Source organism: Barbus barbus (genome assembly GCF_936440315.1).
Source record: "Barbus barbus genome assembly, chromosome: 30".
Classification (NCBI taxonomy): Eukaryota; Metazoa; Chordata; class Actinopteri; order Cypriniformes; family Cyprinidae; genus Barbus; species Barbus barbus.
Genome location: NC_136758.1, coordinates 17,817,580 through 17,838,309, shown reverse-complemented (window position 1 = coordinate 17,838,309; position 20,730 = coordinate 17,817,580). Strand labels below are relative to the sequence as shown.

Genomic DNA, 20,730 nt, shown 5'->3' with positions numbered 1-20,730 from the left:
AAACGTTGTGGAAAAAAACAACAAAAAAAAAAACAAGATTTAAATTTTCTGCCATATCATCCAGCCCTAGTTTCCATATTATGGCGCTTTTCCACTGCATGGTACGGCACAGTACGGCTCACTTTTGGGGTTTTTTCCACTGGGTACAGTACCTGGTACTTTTTTTAGTACCACCTCAGCCGAGGTTACAAGCGAACCGGACCGTTACCAAAACATGACGTGTAAACTCTGCTGATCACTGATTTGCCGGAGAAAATAGTCATTGCCTGCGTCATTGAACTTGTGGCATGAGACACAACAGACCCGCTAGATTTAAATTAGCACAGTCAGCAAAGGATCGAACGCAACTGTTTTGAATGAGCGCACCTTTCTTTTAACAACCAAAAAATGTCTGTTTCGTTGTCTGATGAGGAAGTACAGACTGTCCTCTCGTTGAGAGCAGAGGAGCGGATCCAGAGAGCGCGTGATGGTGCGATGCGCAATTAAAAAGTTTTTCAGGAGTCACGGCAGTAGAGGCGGCGCAACTATAATGACACGTGAATAACCGTGTCATTATAGCCCACTCTAAAGCGGTACTAAACTGCAGTGGAAACGCAAACCAAACCGTGACGTTCTGAACCGTGCCAAGCAGAGTCGTACCACACAGTGGAAAAGCGCCAATATTCCAATATGAAATTAATTACATGGGTTCATGGTTTTTCCATGTTGTCTTTAATGCTGCCAACTTGTTTACAAGAGCTCTGTCTCTTCATGTCCATCTTCTTATTCTTTGTCCCTAAACAGCGATGGCAGCTACTCTGGGGATTCACACCCTCTTTCATCCCTCCATCCAGACAGTCTTCTTTATTCACACCTCCCTCCTGCCTCCCACAGCGATCCCTGTCCCACATACCAGACTGTTGCTACGGGCTTAAACTGCTGTACTTCTGAGTCACTAACTTTAAGGGTGTAGTGGAGAATATGGCCATATAGTCCCAGTATAATACTTTAACAAGAGTTACGAGTGTTAACAGGCCACATGCATAAACTGCATTGATAAATTCCTCACAACCATACAAAATCAACACCTGCCCCATACACACAATCCTGACAACACCATCAAAGCAAGTGGTCTAAATGACATCCACAGCACATTAAGTGCTAACAGGTGTTAGTCTGATTTGTTAACTTCTCATATAACTGGGCAAAAAAACCTTTACGACAATTAGGCAGCCAATCATACGAAACTTTTTTTTTTATTTCAGTACAAGGCTTTTTCATTGTTGTTCTGTGTAAACAATAACATGCAGTAGATGGACGTGTTTGACCATTATGCTTGTATCTATTAGAAATTGAGAAAGCAAAAGACCCGAAAGGAAATTAAAAACTTAAAAGGTGCTTTACAACACACCATCTTACAAAAGTACAGAAAAAGTACACTTCAGACAAAAGTGTTATGTAACTTTGAACTGTAAGCCAAACTTTTTAAAGAGAGTATGAACCTGTATCAATGGTTGATTGAATATGGCAGTGTATGATGGTTAGCATCAGGCCTGAAAATCTGGTAATATAAAAACAGGACAAACCAGCTCACTATATTTACACAGCAAAACACACTCGATGACATCCTTTATCGCCATTTTACACAACAGGTAATTCTAAAGCCATTCAAATAATCAGGAGTAATGCAAAGTGGGAGAGAGAAAACAAAAAGGAAACAGAAAGAGATAATGAGAGGAAAAATAATCTTTTAGAAGGTCAACAGATTTTATGCATCACTCATGCATGTAGATTTCTTAGATGTTTTCTCCATCTCTCTCAGTTTCGTACACAAAACCACCTCACACAGTCAGTAAAATAACCAACAATCTCTCTATATCTTACCACAGAGAAGAGATTCTATTTCATGAAACAAGTGAAAGAGTTACACAGAGGTTCACATGGTTATAGTTTTACCTCTACAATGCTAAATAACCCTGCTGCACATGTATGCACACACACACACAGAGTTACTAGCTCAGAGAGCTATTTTACAGTCAGCAACTGGACCAAAATACAGTACAGCTCAGATGCACACCCTGTTTCACACACACCCCTGCTGTTTTTGCCCCGATTTGTCTCGCACTCCCTCTCTGTATAATGACCTGAAAAATGACTCGACCCCATGAGGAGAGAGACAGACTGAGTTAGAGTTAAGTCTGAACAGGACTGTGACTGAGAATGAGATATGCAAACTCCTGATCAACAAGCAAAAAAAAAAAAAAGTCACCCCAAAACTAGGACTGTTTCAGTGTTGAGATGTCAACCACAGCTCAGCCCATGGCTTTCACAAATCAAAAATACTGAATAGTTCAGCTTTTGTTTCAGTTCTGTTGAGAACTGCAGAGCCAGCTCATAATAAATCTTCAGCGCACAGAGAGATGCATTACTATGGCTCAGGTTGGGCTTAAGGACCAGTAACCACAGCAGCTTGACTTCATTTCCACAACCTTACTCTAATATGGACTCTTCAGATTAGTGTGCTGGGATATTAGCTGAATTCAGTTGGCGCCTGATGCAATTTAATGCATGCTTCACTTATTAAAACTGCTCGCACAACTCAAAGTATCAAACTTCATAGTGTTATATATTTTTAGTTTATTCATTTTCATGTGATTATTTTTTTGTTTGTTTTTGTTTTTTAATATTTCTATTTTTATTTCAGTTTTAGTTATTATAATATTTCAACTTCAATTTTTATTTTACTTTATCTCAGCTTTATTTAATTTTTTTTAAACATTTAAATAGTTTTAGTTAGCAACTCATCCTGCACTGTTTGTATGGGCATGAACGATACCTCAAGTCAAGTCGAACATTTTTTAAAACTGAAGACTGATTTATACTTCTGCATCAGACATACACCGTAGGCTGTGCATCAGTTTTCATTTATACTTCTGCGCCGTTGTCCACATCGACGTGCAGTACACATGCAAGCCACTAGTCTGCAGTGTCCACGGCATGTTGCTTGTGAAGCCAGAGCAGCATCAGCCGTGAAGGCGGCAAATAAATATCAAAACAACAGCTAATTTATTTAAAACTACAAAAAAGTGACGACAACGGAACATTTTATTTTAAATAAGAAGGTGTAACATTAAAATATATTAACGTGTGAAAAAAACACAAAACTCAAATACATACAGAGGGAGGGGTACTAGCAGACCAATAACAGCGCTTGCAATCCGCGTAGATTTGACGCGCTGTGACATTTTTGGAGAGGTGCACGGCAGAAGTACTGCGCACAACGCAGAAGTATAAATCAGCCTTAAATCTGACTTTATTTCACGGCTCCAACAATGACCCAGAACATCTGGGATTTGACAATTGATTTTGACTTCATGCTGACTCTGTCTGAATATACAACCAAGTGAACATCCGTGAAACCTTCTTTTCTTAATTTTTCACACAGAACATGGTTTCAGATTGTGAGAAAAGTGACAGACCAAGTAAGCAGAGCGGAGTGGGAGCGGAGCGGTGTGATTTTGACCGGAGCGAGAAGCAGATTTTTTTCATGGTTTTCTCTCGCTCCAAGAGCACTCCACCACGAGTAGCACAATTCATGCCAACGACCGTAATATAACGGCATATTTAGCAAGAAGTCACATGCTAAACATATTTAGCTAGCTTGATAGACAAGGATCACTCAAATTAGAAAGAATGTGAAGGCTATGACGGCAATGTACATGAGCAGGAAGTTATAGCTACTTCAAGGAATTTGTTTGTTCCTTCTAGATACTGAATATTTTCAGCTGAAAGCATAATTTAAATAAGTACTACAACACTTATTCACAAGCAATTGCTCTCTCAATAATGCATTCAAACAAATGTGATTTTATGTGCTACTTCATCAGTATCTGATTTCGAATGAGCATAAATCTGTAAGAAATGCACTGATCCGTAGGTAAAATAACTGATGAAAATGTACTGTTATCTTATACCTTTTAATGCTGACAACCATGTTATTAGCTTGTCATGTGGTAGGATAAAAACTAGTGGGAACATGGGAACTAGTGGGGAAAGGCGGAGCGGTGTTTCTGATATCAGTGACCGTGAGCGAGGAGTGGTGTGAGAGCGGGAAATGGTGAACCCGGAGCAGAGCTGGAACGGAGTGATTATTAAATGCTCGGAGCGGAAATTGTTGACGCCCCACTCCGCTCACATACTCTGGACAGATCCCAGAACATAATACTGGTGTGAACTGTAAACACGTGATGAGCTGTTACCATTCTTCTACAAATTTCCACACAGTTTGGGTACACTGATGTCCCATTGTCTGATATATTAACTGGAAGCAAAACCTGCCAGACTTCAGAGATGTGCATGTGCTTAGGTACACAACCTGAAGCAACCTATGAGCGCAGACAACTCCCATACAAATCTTGCACTCACACACACATACGAGCACACAGTTTGACCCAAAACAGAGAATTGGAAAAGCTCAAGCTTAGAGTCAACGTCTGATTTTACTGCATTAAAAAGAGCACATAAACCCATCAATATCAAACAATTAGCAAATAAGTCACTTCCAAACACTTTAAACGGCAAAAATAGAATTTCCTATATGCCAAAATCACCAAAAACTTAGATTCAAAAAGTGCTCTTAGGAAAAAAAAAAAACCTTTCCACCTCTGTGATTAAAATGACAATTTGAGAAGTCCAGCTGAATCACGAACGCAGGATCTAGCATCAATTTGCTGTCAGGGGAGGTTGAATTACAGCCCAAAAGTGAGGAAAACTCCTTTCATGAGTGGGTAGGATGTGTAAGCTTAAACCATCCCCACCGAAAAATTAGGGAGACGTATCGGTGGAATCTGTAGTCTAAAATAGATCCAAAAGTAGAGAAGGAAGCTGAAATGAGAAGTTAGGAACCAGAGGGGAGGAACACATCTGCATCCAGCAACGGGCATCTGGTCTGTGGGATACACGAGCACCACATGTGGGTGATGGGAGTTTGAAGTGGAGCATGTTGGGTGTGCAGCTGCTTCACAGCAGAAGGAGCAGACGTGCGATATGCACCCGCTGAACACCCGGACGCATGGCCAACCACAGATTAATTAAAGCTGTCTGGGTTTGTACACAACAGCGTCAAAGGAAACTTCCAGTCTTTGTAACATTTTAAGGTTTTTTTCAAGCTCAGGAGAGGATAACTGCAAACCGTTCTGAAAAATAAAATTCTGTACTGTTAAAAATTTTACTGTTTTGTGCAAATATATAAATAAAACAAAACTAAAAATCTATTATTTTAAATGCTACAAGTGAATTTAGGCACTACAACGAACAGTTAGAGATGCAACGTTTCCATTTGATCCGATACCGAAGATTCTGAGTATCTGCCGATAGTGATCCGATCCAATTATCGCAGATTATTTTGTTTTAAACTATACTTTCTATACTTCTGTGTTGACCAGGGCTGCATTTCCCAAAAGCATCGTAAGCTTAAAGGGGCATAACACACAGTTTCACCCAATCTCATGTTAATCTTGAGTACCTATAGAGTAGAACTCCATACTTCATATCTCCAAAAAGTCTTTAGTTTTATCATATTTATAAAAGAAAGATACAGCCTTACGATTCTCTCCGAAAACAGCTGAGCTCCTGGAGGCATACTGTGGGCGGAGTTAAAGAGTGACGAGCACTTGAGCGCCAAAAAAAACAGACATTTGATGCTGTCTGCAGTTCTGAATCATGACCGCGATCTTTTATAGCTGAGACTGCTCCATCTTTCAGTATCAAATGATGTGCAAATCCAGCATCGAACTTGGCCTTGTTTATAAAACGTTCGTCAACAAACACATTTGCAAAACTCCGTTGCTGCCCCAGAAAAACAAAATGCTTCCACTTTTTACGTACGCTGGGTTCCTCGGGAAGCTGAACAAGGTTATTTTTCCCTCACAACCAAAAACACACTTGACATTCTTCCTGAGCAAATCCCATGCAGTGCTGCCGAATGAAGCACGTTCTTCTTCTTTTTTTATAGCGCTTTTTACAATACAAATTGTTGCAAAGCAGCTCTACAGGAAATTAAGTTTCCACAATATATTTATATATCGCAGAACCTTAATATATTTAACTTATGGCAAAATTTGGTAATTCTGTATGTTGTCCGAGCGTTGGCATCCTCCAAGGTCCTCTGAGGGGTTGGCATTATCTTTTCTCAGGTGTTCGGTCATCTCAGATCATTTAAGGGTTGGATCCAGACTGAAGCTTCTGTAATTCCTAGTTACCATGGATGTTAATGTTCCCGTGGCAGAAACAAAGAAAGAAATGGAGACATAATTAGCGTAGCTACTGTTCCATCTAAGCAAAAATTATTTGTTCAACCTAAGCTAAAGACTAATAATGTACATTTGATCAGATATAACTGCAGAACAAGATTATAAGATGCATTATGTGAATGCTTGGCTAAAGAGATGTGTCTTTAATCTAGATTTAAACAGAGTGTGTCTGAACCCCGAACGTTATCAGGAAAGCTATTCCAGAGTTTGGGACCCAAATGTGAAAAAGCTCTACCTCCTTTAGTGGACTTTGCTATCCTAGGTACTACCAAAAGTCCAGAGTTTTGCAACCTTAGGGAGCGGGTTGGATTGTAGCGTGGTAGAAGACAAGTTAGGTATGCAGGAGCTAAACCATTTAGGGCCTTATAGGCAAGTAATAATATTTTGTAAATGATACTGAACTTAATAGGTAGCCAGTGCAGAGACTGTAAAATTGGGGTAATATGATCACATTTTCTTGACCTGGTAAAAACTCTAGCCGCTGCATTTTCTACTATCTGTAGCTTGTTTATTGAAGATGCAGGACAACCACCTAGCAGTGCATTACAATAGTCCAGTCTAGAGGTCATGAATGCATGAACTAGCTTTTCTGCATCAGAAAGAGGTAGCATGTTTCGAAGCTTGGCAATATTTCTAAGATGGAAGAATGCTGTTTTTGTAACATGGGAAATATGATTTTGATGAGTTTAGAAGTTTCATCTGGTCTTGTTGAGATATATAGTTGAGTATCATCAGCATAATAATGAAAACTAATCCCGTATTTTCTAATAATATTACCAAGGGGCAACATGTATATTGAAAATAGCAGAGGACCTAGGACAGATCCTTGTGGTACTCCATACCTTACTGGTGATAATTGAGATGACCCCATTTAAATGAAAAAATTGGTAGCGATCGGACAGGTATGATCTAAACCATCTTAAAGCCTGCCCTTGAATACCAGTATAGTTTTGTAATCGATCTATGAGTATGTCATGGTCTATAGTGTCGAATGCAGCACTAAGATCAAGTAATACTAGCAATGAGATGCAGCCTTGGTCTGAAGCAAGATGCAAGTAATTTTTCATTTTAACAAGTGCAGTTTCTGTACTATGGGGAGGCCTGAAACCTGACTGAAATTCTTCATAGAGATTATTTTTTTTGGCAAGGAGCACAATTGAGCAGATAACTTTTTCAAAAATTTTAGACATAAACGTAAGATTTGAAATGGGTCTGTAATTTGCCAGTTCATTAGAATCTAGTTGTGGTTTCTTAATAAGAGGCTTAATAACCGCCAGCTTGAACGGTTTTGGGACATGACCTAAAGATAACGATGAGTTAATAATATTGAGAAGCGGTTCTTCTGCTAACAGGTAACAACTCTTTCAGTAGTTTAGTGGGTACAGGATCTAATAAACATGTTGTTGGTTTAGATGCACTGATAAGTTTATTTAGCTCTTCCTGTCCTATAGTTGTAAAGGACTGCAGTTTTTCTTTGGGTGCGATGAATGAAGCTGAAATACTAGATGCAGTAGAAGCTACATTTGATATTGTATTTCTGATGTTATCTATTTTATCAGTAAAGAAATTCATAAAGTCATTACTATTAAACTGTGAGGGAATATTTAGATCGGGTGGCGTCTGTTTATTTGTTAATCTAGCCACTGTGCTAAATAAGAACCTTGGATTGTTTTGGTTATTATCTATGAGTTTGCGGATATGCTCTGCCCTGGCAACTTTTAGAGCCTGTCTGTAGCTGGACATACTGTTTTTCCACACAATTCTAAAAACTTCCAAGTTAGTTTTTCTCCATTTGCGCTCAAGATTACGAGTTTCTTTCTTGAGAGAATGGGTATAACTGTTGTACCATGGCGCAGTACGTTTTTTCTCTAACCTTTTTCAATTTGAGGGGGGCAACAGCTTCTAATGTATTAGAGAAGATAGTGCCCATGCTGCTAGTCATTTCGTCTAGTTAATGTGTATTTATGGGTTCACAGAGCAGATGAGATAAATTAGGCAGGTTATTTGTGAATCTGTCTTTGGTGGCTGGAATAATAGTTCTGCCCGGACGATAACGCGGAGCCATATAATTAATATCAGTAATACGCAGCATGCACGATACAAGGAAATGATCAGTAACATCATCACTTTGAGGTACGATATCTATATCGGTAGGACCAATTCCATGTGATATAATTAAATCTAGCGTATGATTAAAACGATGAGTGAGTGACGTTTTGCTTGACTCCAAAAGAGTTTATTAGGTCAGTAAACAAGTCCTAACGCATCATTTGCATTATCAACGTGAATGTTAAAATCTCCGACAAATAGCACTTTATCAACATTAACCAATAGATCTGAGAGGAAATCTGTATATGGCCCTGGCGGTCTATACACAGTAGCCAGAGCAAGAGATAGGATTGATTTCTTTTGCATATCTAACAGTGTAACATTAAGCAGAAGTATTTCGAATGAGTTAAACCTCCTGTATCCTGTTTTCTGAGTAACATTGAGAATATCACTATATATTGTTGCAACACCGCTGCCACGACCAGTCTGATGGGGCTCATGTTTATAACAGTAGCTTGGTGGAGTAGACTCATTTAGACCAAAATATTAATTTGGTTTAAGCCAGGTTTCAGTCAGACAGAGTACATCAAAATTATTATCTGTGATCATTTCATTTACAATAACTGCTTTGGGTGCGAGTGATCTAATGTTTAGGAGCCTAAGCTTTAAAAATTGTTTTTGTTCATTTATTTTGCGTTTTTCTAGTTTAATCACGATCAGATTTTTCTAGATCCTGCATTAAATGTATATTTTGACCTCGCTATTCGGGGAACAGACACAGTCTGTATAGATTGGACGACGCAAGTACTTCTATCTTTAAAGTGGGTAGAACAAAAGTCATCATCGTAGTTATTTGAGAATTGGCTTACTAGTCAGATGGAGCGTAGCATCCTGGAGATGTTGTCCGATAGGAGTTCCGCTTGTGGGGTGCGCGCTTGCTCTTCCTCTGGTTTATGTGCGCGTGTGCGGTGTTCCGGGGAGAAGTGCCCATATAAGGAGTTCCATCCTTGGTTACGTCATGAAAAGCCATGATCAGAAAAAACTTTCCGAAACCCGGAAGTGTGTATATACGTTATACGTCCAAACCATTTTTAGAAACTTTGTCCATGTTTAGCGTGAGAATCAAACTCTTTAACAGTTTTAACCTATTAAACCCAATGGAGCTACGATCAACTGAAGATTACGATGCTTTTGGGAAACGCAACCCTGATCATCACTCTTTTGTGTGTTAAAAACAATCTGCTAAATATAGACAACTTAATGAAAAATAACCAATGAAAAAATATATAATCAATCTATGACAAAATACTATTACAAAACTAGGTTTGTGGATAATTTAGCGGTTACTCTAGAAAAATCATGGTGCGCAATAATTTTATAAAATCTAAACATTTAGTGAAACAACGCTATTTAGTGGGAACAAATAAATGTTAATAAGTGTAGGACTAAATCTGGAAAAATGTTACACATTGCTCTTTGTATTGTTGTAAAATAGCCTACATTCATGATTACAAAATATTGATATATTCCTACATATATTTATATAAATATATACTATAAAATTAAAAGACATTTCTTTTAAATGTATAGCACAGTAATGAAGGCAGCAACATATGGTCTGATAGGACAGACCAAGAAAGACAATTAATAATCTTTCATTGCGCAAAAGTATTTTAATACGAAAAGCTCCAATACAGAGCGGCACAAAGCGCTTATGTGCATCCAGTGCGCAGAATGATGCGCTTGAAGCAACACGGAGTCACAGTCTGCAAACAAATGTTCAAAGCACAAAGGGAAGAGATATTGATGTGTAGTGCATTATAACTGTGCAACAGTTTGAGCCTTTTCTTTTAACAGTTTTAAATCTTAGTTAGTGTGCACTCTTGGAGAGAGTTTCATTGTTTTGACTGTCGTAACTGAATGCAACACACAGTTTTGAATACTGATGACAGACAGCCGCAGCGGAGAGAAGAGTTTACGCCAACTTGAATTTAATGACTTAAATATTCATCTGTACCTCACATTGAACTATGGAACAGCTTCAGATCACTTGAGAGCACAAAAACTTTATGGTGCTTTATAATGTTTGCGCCTGACGTGGGGCTTAATAGTATACCCACAATATCGGATTTGGATCGGTCTTGTCTGACCAACACCCGATCTGGCAGAAAATTCCAGTATCAGAGCCGTTACTGAATATTGGATTGATGCATCCCTACGTACAGTATGAAAAAAAATGGATATTAACTTTGAGATTTGCTAAATATTATATCTAACAGTGTTAACTTTTAACTGAGTGTGAGACAATACAAAGATATTCTTAAAAAAAAAAAAATGCACAGAAAATGCACATCATAATTAATATTATAAAACAGACAGTTCCAGTTCTTGATTATGATCAGCTGAGCAGTCTTCAAAGCAATTTTAACATAGGTCTTGGAACACTCCAAATTTAAACAAACTGAACAATTCTATTAATCACTTTACAAGTAACTACAAAGGATCCTAATGAACACATTACAAAAACATTCCACCACTAATGAGAAACTGGACTGCACATGTGGACAATCACAGTAAATCCGCTGAAAGGAAGCAGGTGACCTCCACCTGGGCGGAAACACCAGACCTTACCACATCACCACTTTCCCACCATTTAATACGGAAAATTATTCAAATAAAAAAATAACACTGTTGATGAAGAAAGATGCACAACAGACAGTACAGCATCATCACAATGATGAATTTGAGCTAAAGATGAAAGCACAGATGGTGAAGAGATATGGTAAGATGAATCAGATATCCAGGAGCCTGCACGCACACAAGCACAAGAATCACCATAGGCATTGATGTGCAAAACAAAGCATCTTGCAGGGATAGTTCACCCAAAAATTTAAATTCTGTCAGCATTCACTCACCCTCATACATTCCAAACCTGTATGACTTATTTACTTCAGCAAAACACAAAAGACATCATTTTGAAGAATGTAGGTAAAGAAACAATTCTGGTTACCAGTGACAAAGAAAAAACAAAAGGATCTCAAAATATCTTCTTTTATGTTCCACAGAAGGAAAGTCAAAGATTTGAAACGACATAAGGGTAAGAACGTAATGACAGAATTTGAGTTTTTAGGTGAATTATGCCTTTAAATACCATACAGACACGAACGCACTGACAAAAAGTGGCCTAAAGTCACCCTTAAGACTTGCTGAAAAACAAAAATGAAAGCATGAGAAAAAAATTCAGCTAGGAACAACAGGCCTTTGAAGCAGCAAGAGAAACATCAAACGTTTCCTACATGCTGCTGTGAAATGTTTAAAACCAGAGTTTTTTCTAGGGCAAGGGACAACTGTCGAACCTACATATACACTTTGGAAATGCAAGTGGGCTCCTTTTCTTTGTAATGTGGTCCTTTTGCAGGTCATGCAGCACTGAACACAGAATCATATTGGGTTTTGTGCAAATCAAAGAATTTAGACTGAAAACTTAAAATATTAAACCACTGTGCTACTTCTGAACCGATACAGTAAGCCGCATGCAACAAGTGTCTTTTATTGGCGCCAGGTTACAAAGAGGATGTTGAGAAAGATGAAGAAATTAAAGATTAGACTAGAAGTTATCAGCTTGGGAACGAAGTCTGTGGTCTGTGGCTAATCTTAAACAAGCCTTGATGTCTGAGAAAGTGACGATCAATGAGTCTGAACTAGCCAATCAACTGTGTTTAAAAAATGTTTCTAAAAGGTGAAAAAACAATTAACCCGACCATCTTCATTTACTAACACACATTCCATGAGGCTGGTTAATCTCCAGTGTAGCGTTTGGATCACTCACAAACACACAAAACCTCACCATGGTCATTCACCCAGCACTGAGCTAGCAGGCAAATTGGCTTTAGGCTTTCTTTGAGAAACAAAGAGCGCATGGAATCTGACTTAAACCCCGTTTTATAAAGTCTCAGCTTGGTCTGTGTGTTTGCTTAATGGAGGATCAACAAAAAACAAGCGCTCAGCTTCAAGCTTAACAACAAACTGAGTGCAAAATGTGCAAGGGGCGTCCCAGAGGTCAGGTGACATGATTAAGTCTGTCAGCGAGAATATGACCACAGTTTCACCAGCCAGCTCTCGAAGATTTCTTTGAATGTGTGTTTCGATTTAATTTGTGAGGTGAGGAAAAGGAGGGGTGTGCATTAACACACACACCCACCCCTCCATCTGGTACTGATTACACCACAAAGGAAGAGACCTCTGCAATGCCCCACCCTCCCGTGCGCACACAGGAACACGTGTATGCACAGTGAGGCAAAACGGAGTGTCCTTTAGTACTAAATTGTTCCACAAGAGCAGTTTAGATGGCTCTCAGGCTTCTCATGTACTGACTGAAAGTAACTTCTCAATAGACATCATTTATATTCAACATTTGACAGACTGACTCACAAAAAAATCTTCCAAAGAAACTGAAATATAATGCATTTGTGAAAGGCAATTCTGTATTAACAATAGCTACATTTCATTACAAGTCAAACCTTTTGATCTTATGACACAACAACAGTTTGGGATCATGATGATCACAGAAACTGTCATTAAAAGATGGAAAATTATGACTCTGTTAATGCCTCCTACCAAAAGACATCAAATCAGGGTCAGGTGAACTGGAAACAACCTAATTACACACTGCTTCCATAAAGGGATAGTTCACTCACTCAAAAAGTCATTTTTTCTCACTCATATAGTTTCAAACCTGTTTGACCTTTTCTTTTCTTTTCTTCTACTTTTGGAACACAAAAGAAGATATTTTGAAGGGAACCCAACAACAACACTGAAGCCGATTCCACTATACTGACAAAAATGCTTCTCGTTTCTCAAAATATCTTCTATGTTCCATAGAAGAAAGTCATTCATGCAGTTTTGGGACAAAATGAGGCTGAGTAAATCATTTTCACTTTTGGATGGACAATCACTTTAAGACTTCAGATGAATTATTGGGTTGTTTGAACAATGAGTAAACAACTCTTCCATCACTTTTCCTATGTAAACATGCACTTCTTTGACCACTTTGACAGACATCTTTGACCACTGTGCTTGCACCTTGCGTCTTTTGCTCTGACTTGCACATAACACTGCATTCTAAAAATGCGGCGCTACAGGTAAAATGAATTACTTTAAAAAAAAAAAGTTTAACTTTTTTCCCCATGCTACAGCTCACAACTCGTGCTTTTTAATGTAAAAACAGGCCAGTCACACAATGTGTTTTTGTATTTAAAAATGTGAGACACGGTAGTGGAACGGAAAAAAATGCAAAGTCTAGAGAAGTGATTTTAAAAGTCAAGTTTTTCCTCATGCACGAGGCACTGCAAAACACGCAAGAAGTGAGCACAACAGTTAAACAGGTCTGCATGTTTACTTAGAAAACCAATGGAAAAGTGGCGAAATGGACTGCAAACGCATTCTGTGTACACGACCCCTAAATACGCAATCTTTGCACACTACAAATTTATGATCCGGAATCACTGTTATGTAAACTACAAACAAAGATAGGAAGCAATATAAAACTGAAGATAACCATCTAGGAACGAGAAATGACTGAACAAGACAGTGAAACGGCTTGCTTTCTTAAACGAGTGCGGAACAGACAGATGGAGGGAGGAGGGGCCGAGCTTCAATTTCAGGGGCTTTTTAATTATTCAATGACATGAGCACTGAAACCTAAGAGAAACAAACAGACTGGACGGTGACAACGAACTAACCATGCAGACACACATATGAACAAAAACACTACAGAAAAACACACACGGTATGGAGTCTGCTCTACATGCACTTGGGGCAATGTGTGCATGTCTCAAACAAAGGCTAGCCGTCCAAACACACATCTAAAAAAACACGTGCTACGCTGGAGAGCACAATGCAATCTTCCCAGAAACTGTCAAATGATCCCAATGATCCAATAATGTGGGGGATGCTCTTAGCTGTCTAAACAGGAAACAAGTCATATTTCAGAGCAGTCCATATGCTAACACTAATAAAAACACAAGTCAGCTGGTTTTTAGATATACTTTTGAGCATACTTATAAGTTTGAAAGGATCCCCTCTTCATGACGCAAGCACCCAATACTCTGTATGCCAGAGCTCATCTTTCTGCCTGTTTCGGCTTTGACTGGCAGAGGCTGACCTCTCAGTCTCCCTGACAATAACTCATTTACAGCCCACAGTGAACAGCTCTGGCTCTACCCAAAGGAAGTTGAGAGGAACAGAGGCCTGAGATGGGGGTTGGTGTGTCCTTCAGGTCACATGGCCAGTCTCGTCTTTCACACACCGCTCAGAATTTAGCTGCTTGGAGCAAAAAGCGTGCAGTAACAGAGCCAGCAGGACAGATTATCAGAATCAGGTTTTATTGGTACATCATATACTAAAATTTAAATAGACTTCAACAGATACACGGGAGCAGAGATTAAATAATCAAAATACATACACAGACCGATCAGGTGTGCTAGACTACCATCACACACTATTCAAAAGTTTGGGGTCTGCAAGATTTGTGATGTCTCACCAAGGATGCATTCATTTGATCAAAAATTCTGTAAAACTGTAAATACTGTAAAATATTGCATGTTTTGGCAACCTTGAATTTTCAGAAGCCATTATTCTAGTCTTCAGTGTCACATGATCCTTTTTTTGTAACAATGTAAAAATCTTTACTGTCTCCTCCACCTCCTAGTTTACTGTAAAGACAGTAGGTATTTAAAATATACTATGCATAATTTCCTCAGTTTTCAGGTGTTGCAACTACAAACAAACTCAAAAGGATTGAAGTAGTCTATCAGCACAGCCAAGCATGTGAGAAAGAGTTCTTCCTGCTTCCTTTTCCTCTGAGGTGCCCACTGTCTGACCTAGTTTCCACAATATACGTCATCCTCAAAAATGTATTGTGTAGACTCAACAAAGTGGCCAAAAGACAGTAGTTGTTAAAGAATATATTGGATGTATGTTTACTTGTACACTACTGTTCCATATGTTTGGGGTTTGTGTGATTTTTTTTCAGAATACATGCATTATGCTCACAAAAGGTGGTGTTTTTTGTTTGTTTGTTTTTATTCAGTACAAAAATACTGTAATACTGTAAAACAGCAATACAATGAAATATTATTAATTTAAAATAACTGATTTCCATTTTCTATTTTGATATTTTAAAATGTAATTTATTCCTATGATAGCAAATCAGAATTTTCAGCAGCCATTACTACAGTCTTCAGTGTCACATGCAGGGTTTGAAATCAACACCCGCCAACCCGCCAAATGCGGGTAAAAATCAGCTGTGGCGGGTAACGCTGTCAAATCACTAGCCAATTTGGAGGCTACTTTTCGTAAGTTATGTTCACTAATTAATGTCTCGGGGAAGTACATGCAAGTCAAGTCTGCGCAGGTTTAGCACTGAACTCACGAGACAGCATGACATTATAGAGTATATTGCAAAAACCAAACAAAACACACCTACAGAGTGCACGTATACATGACGTGATGAAGTCTGGTTAGACTAACTTAGTGCGCGTGCGCATTTAGAGTGCATTCTTTCACTGCATGATTTAGTCTATTAATATGCATTCAAAATAAATCACAATTCAAGATAATTGGGCAGAAATTGTATAAATTTATATCAATTCATATAGCTAATCAATATCACACAAAAAGTGCCGTTTTTCTTAAAAGAAATTCAGGTTACAAATGTGATATTGATTTTATACAACAGTTCAATAAACAATAAGTTAATATCAAGAGACTTACGTTTTAGACACCATATTGGCTGTTTTTGCTCTATTTCGCCAACAAAAAACATTCAAAACACAGCCACAGCACTGTTTTGCGTCTCTGAGCAACATGATGGTGTTTTGTTCCTGAATGAATCAACAGTTTAAATGATTCGGTTCAATCGCAACGACTCGGTGACTTCTTGCCATCTGCTGGCGGTTTTAATTTCACATTTAAAGTATCTTTTCATTTTTAAAATAATTTCCAATATCAGCATTCAACATTTCATGTTTAAAATATCAAAACATTATTTATGCATTTGTAACTGCAGGTTAAAGCATTCCTTGTCCCTCTAAGCTGCATTAACGTGTAAATACATCTAAATGCCACTTCAGATGCATTTCCTGTAAAGATGAATTTTCTTGATACTGATTTCCACAGTAGTCCTTAAGATATCAGCACAATAACACACTCAGTAAAACACTGTCTAATTATCTTTATCGATACAATCCCAGAAAATACTGAGATAGTTTTCTTTTTTTTCAATATCACGCACCCCTAGTACTGACACAAAATGATTTGCAACAGTCACTTTGTCATGTCCAGTGTAGAGAGCCTCAAACTGTTGGTTTATTTCCCTTTTTTTTGGCTAGTAGAAGTTATGAATGGCCGGTAACTTAAATTAATAGCCGAATTGGCTGGTGAGTGAAAAAGTTAATTTCAATCCCTGATCACATGATCCTGCAGAAATATTTCTGATAAGACTTGGTGCTCAAGAAACATTTATTAGCAATGCTGAAATAGTTTTGCTGCTTAATATTTTTTGTGGAAACCTTGATACGCTTTTTCATGATTTTTTGATGAACAGAAAATTCAAATGAACATAATTTGAAATATTCATTAAAAAAACAGGTATTCATTACCAAATAGAACAATTTAGTTGCATTTTAAGTTTCTTCACTGTCACCAATCAATTTATAATGCATTCATGTTGAATAAAAGTATTGATTTCTTTCAAAGAAAAACATTTTACTCACCTTTTTGAAGGATAATGTATATCTTTACTTTTGTGAGAAATAATTAATCTGATCAAACACGTGATAGTTGCATAGGTCTAGATGATGTACTGTGCACGGGTTAATAACGCAATTTCAATCAAATAGATGCAATCAGCAGTTAATATGGTGAAAGGTCTCCGAGGGTGCTATTTAAATGCAGAGGTTTGGAACAATTTCCAAAAAAGCACCATGCTTATTCTTCAAACAAATGTACATCACTGGAACATATAAAGTGCGGTGATCAGTCAAAAGTGTTGCGACTTGTTTTATCAACCTACAAAGACTTGTGAAAACCACAAAATTTGCTTCTCAGGATTGAAAAAGACTGGTGACAAGCAGTAAGTTATAGATTCCCTGCACTACTGCAATAGGATTTACATACACTACGTTGAATTGCCTTACAAGATCCATTCTCAAACATGTAGCCTTAATAAATGAAAAATTCATCATAATGACAGCAAGCTAACTTTGAGAGAAGATCAAAGTTGAGCAAAGCAAAACAGCAAATAAAAAGCTAAACTGAACGTTGCGTTGCTCCGGGATAAATTCAGGCTTACTGACAGAGACATCAGCCAGTTTCACAGATATCTGATCTGCTGCAAACAGATCAGGGCTCACGTGTATCTCACCATCATAGCACTGATCCAGGAACAGTTTTTGATGCAGAGACTAAAAATGAATCCTAGACCTGCAGTCTCAGAAGACACTGAAAGTGATACAGACTGAGATCATTTTACACTACAGCAGAGTCAGTGCAGCTTCCACGATTGAGGGAATATGTGTAATACCCGTTACATAAGGTTACATGTACACAAAGACAAACAACATAGTCAAATCACCAATACAGCAAAAAATACAAGACCCAAAGTGTCGAGCGGTGGTAACCTTTGCCCTTGTTAAAGGAAAGCAGTGAAACAACGAAAGGAAGTGACTCCCTGGTAATTTATCAAGACAAAACAAACTCTCTTACCAGTAACTTTACTCCACAAACAAGGAACTGTACCGCTTACAGGTAGAAAACACCAGCACCACTGTATTGCCAGCATTCAGAATGTTCAGTTTATAACTGCAAAAACATGCTCTGCATTAAAGTTCTCCTACTATGATACCCAGAGTGAAGTTCACAAATCTAAATTCACTCAAAATGTGTTTAAACCACAATCCCAGATCATCATTTAAGTTATAGTTTGATCTTTTATTTTGTTTTATTTTAAATTGAACTGTAAACAAATTTAATAACTTAACGTTAAAGACAAATATACAATTCAGATAAATGTTTAAATGTTGATAAAAAAAAATTATAATTCACAAAAATCACTAATAATTATTTTGGCTTTGCACTGTAAGCCTCATAAAGTATGTAAATACATTAAAATGTGCTGTGCATGTTTTTACAGACCAGGCCTAAAATACAGCAATCTATTTTGTGCAGTCTCTCTATCCACTCAATACTAAAAACTAAGTAGTTTTCCCAGATTCAGAGCAATTTATCAGACAGCTGGAAGTTTCCCATATTCAGCAGTGTGCATGGATGTGATAGCAGAAACAATGGAGTGACAGTAAATGTTGTATTAACGCATGTTAATCCATTGATTGTTCTAATAAATCATTCAGATGTAGCAGCACCGGCTGGAGGGGGGGTGGGGGGGGGGGGGGGGGGTTGACATCAGCACGGGAACGGGACAAAGGTCACATTGGGTCGGACCAGATGCTCGGTCTGCCTATGCTAATGACCCTGAGCGTTTAAATACATCAGCAAAGAACAATGACACGTCTGTAACGACCCCACAAAAGCCAATGCAAATTCTGCCCATAAAGTATATGAAGTGCACTGCTTTCTCAATTAGCATGTCTCTACATTGTCTTCGCGAACACATGAAAACGAAGGCTTGTTGTCAATAACTGGACTTGACATATAATATAGAGTGCTACAATACTAGGTTATTCATACACAGTTGTGAAGTTAGCGACTAAAACAGAAGACGCAAAAAAATCACAGTGTTTATATGTACGTGACAGAATACCTAGAGAAATATAACAGACAAATAACTAAATGACACTTATTTGCACTGCTAAACGATAAATACACTTCAGTTACAGACATTTCATCTTTGCTTTTAGAAAAGCAGAACAACCCATGACAGTTTATCTGATAGACTGAAACAATACAATAAAATGGCATAAAAAAGATGAGCACTTATATACTAAACCACGAAATCAACTTAAAACGATTCTTAGGATTAAAGTCAACATGATAGCCTACATACAAAATATAACAAAAGATACAAGACTTCGAAAAACAAGCCAGACTCATAAGTAAAATAAACGTAATTTCATAAAACACAAGCACTGTTGTTTATTTTTCTAGTGAATATGAGGTACTCACGGCGGTGCTGGTGTGTTTTTTCCGAGACACGAACAAAGAGCTGCTCCGTTAGCACGGGTTTAGCTACAACTGCTGTCTGACTGAATAAATGGTCAAAGAAAATAAAAAAACAGAATATAACAGAGAGAGAATTAAGGATGAGGATCCTTTAAGGACACGCGAGGCTAACTTGCTAACAAAGGCAGGTTTTGAGAGTTTTCCTCAAAATTCAAACAAAAATAACCTCTCTGCCGTTAAATGTGACTTAATCTCAGTCAGTCTCTGGCTCGGAAGAAATACACAGGGTCGAAACAAACAATAATGCCTGTAAAACGGTGTTGTCCGCCGGGTGCTTCTAGAGAGACTGGTGGTGTTTTGCGTTGTAGAGGCTACAGACTAGATCAACGGAGAAAAAAACCTGCCGCGTCACTGATCGAGAGAAAAGCATTCTGGGTAATGTAGTTCTCATCTCTGAGCGAGTCAGAAGTCGCACATGTTACTGGGTTAGGTCACAAATGTATCTTTGCAGCAAATCTCATATCTGAGCTGCAGGCACGCCCACAGAAAACAATAACTGCTTTGATTGCCATATTCAAGAGATCTCTGTACAACAGTTCAAAGGAGTAAGGCCCTTATTAGATATTATTCATGAAACACAAGCAGGCTATTAATCTCTCTGTAAATAGCCTAACTTACATAAAATTACGATATATACATATATATATATATATATATATATATATATATATATATATATATACACACATATATACATACATACATACAGAGAGAGAGAGAGAGAGAGATTTATTATTTAATGGATTTTCAGGAAAACAATAATGTCATGAATGAGGACTAGTGTATTAATTAGGCTTCCTAATTTCTAATTTATGTATTTAAATGCTGCATTGAAAGTTTTTGTTGTTTTCATGTTTATTTATTATTCATTAATTTTTATTTGTATGATTGTTATATAGCCTATTTGAAATCTGAACTGAGAGCTGCTTGCCTTTGATTAACTTGTCATTAAAGGCGTTTTTGTGGTTTCCTGTTTTCCGACACAACACTGCCTTATTTTGGCATGTACTACTGGAAAGCCAAATGAAACATAACTCTGCAATTAAAGACTGTAAGGCCTGTCACAAGAACAAGTCTATTTTTTTTATGAGTACGCTGAACAATTTTATGGTATTGTTCTTTTAAGCCCGAAACACACTACATGATTTTCGGC

At 37.8% G+C, this 20,730-nt stretch overlaps 1 protein-coding gene across 1 annotated transcript in view; it reads right to left on the bottom strand.

Moving 5' to 3' along the window:
* LOC306850563 (E3 ubiquitin-protein ligase pellino homolog 1-like) overlaps positions 1-19,930 on the bottom strand; it is a 33,764-nt gene extending 13,834 nt beyond the window's left edge. Inside the window, exon 1 of the mRNA XM_079386249.1 lies at positions 19,521-19,930. The gene's annotated coding sequence lies outside the window, so the exon portion shown is untranslated. The remainder of the gene's footprint in view (positions 1-19,520) is intronic.
* Between the last annotated feature and the right edge of the window lie 800 nt (positions 19,931-20,730).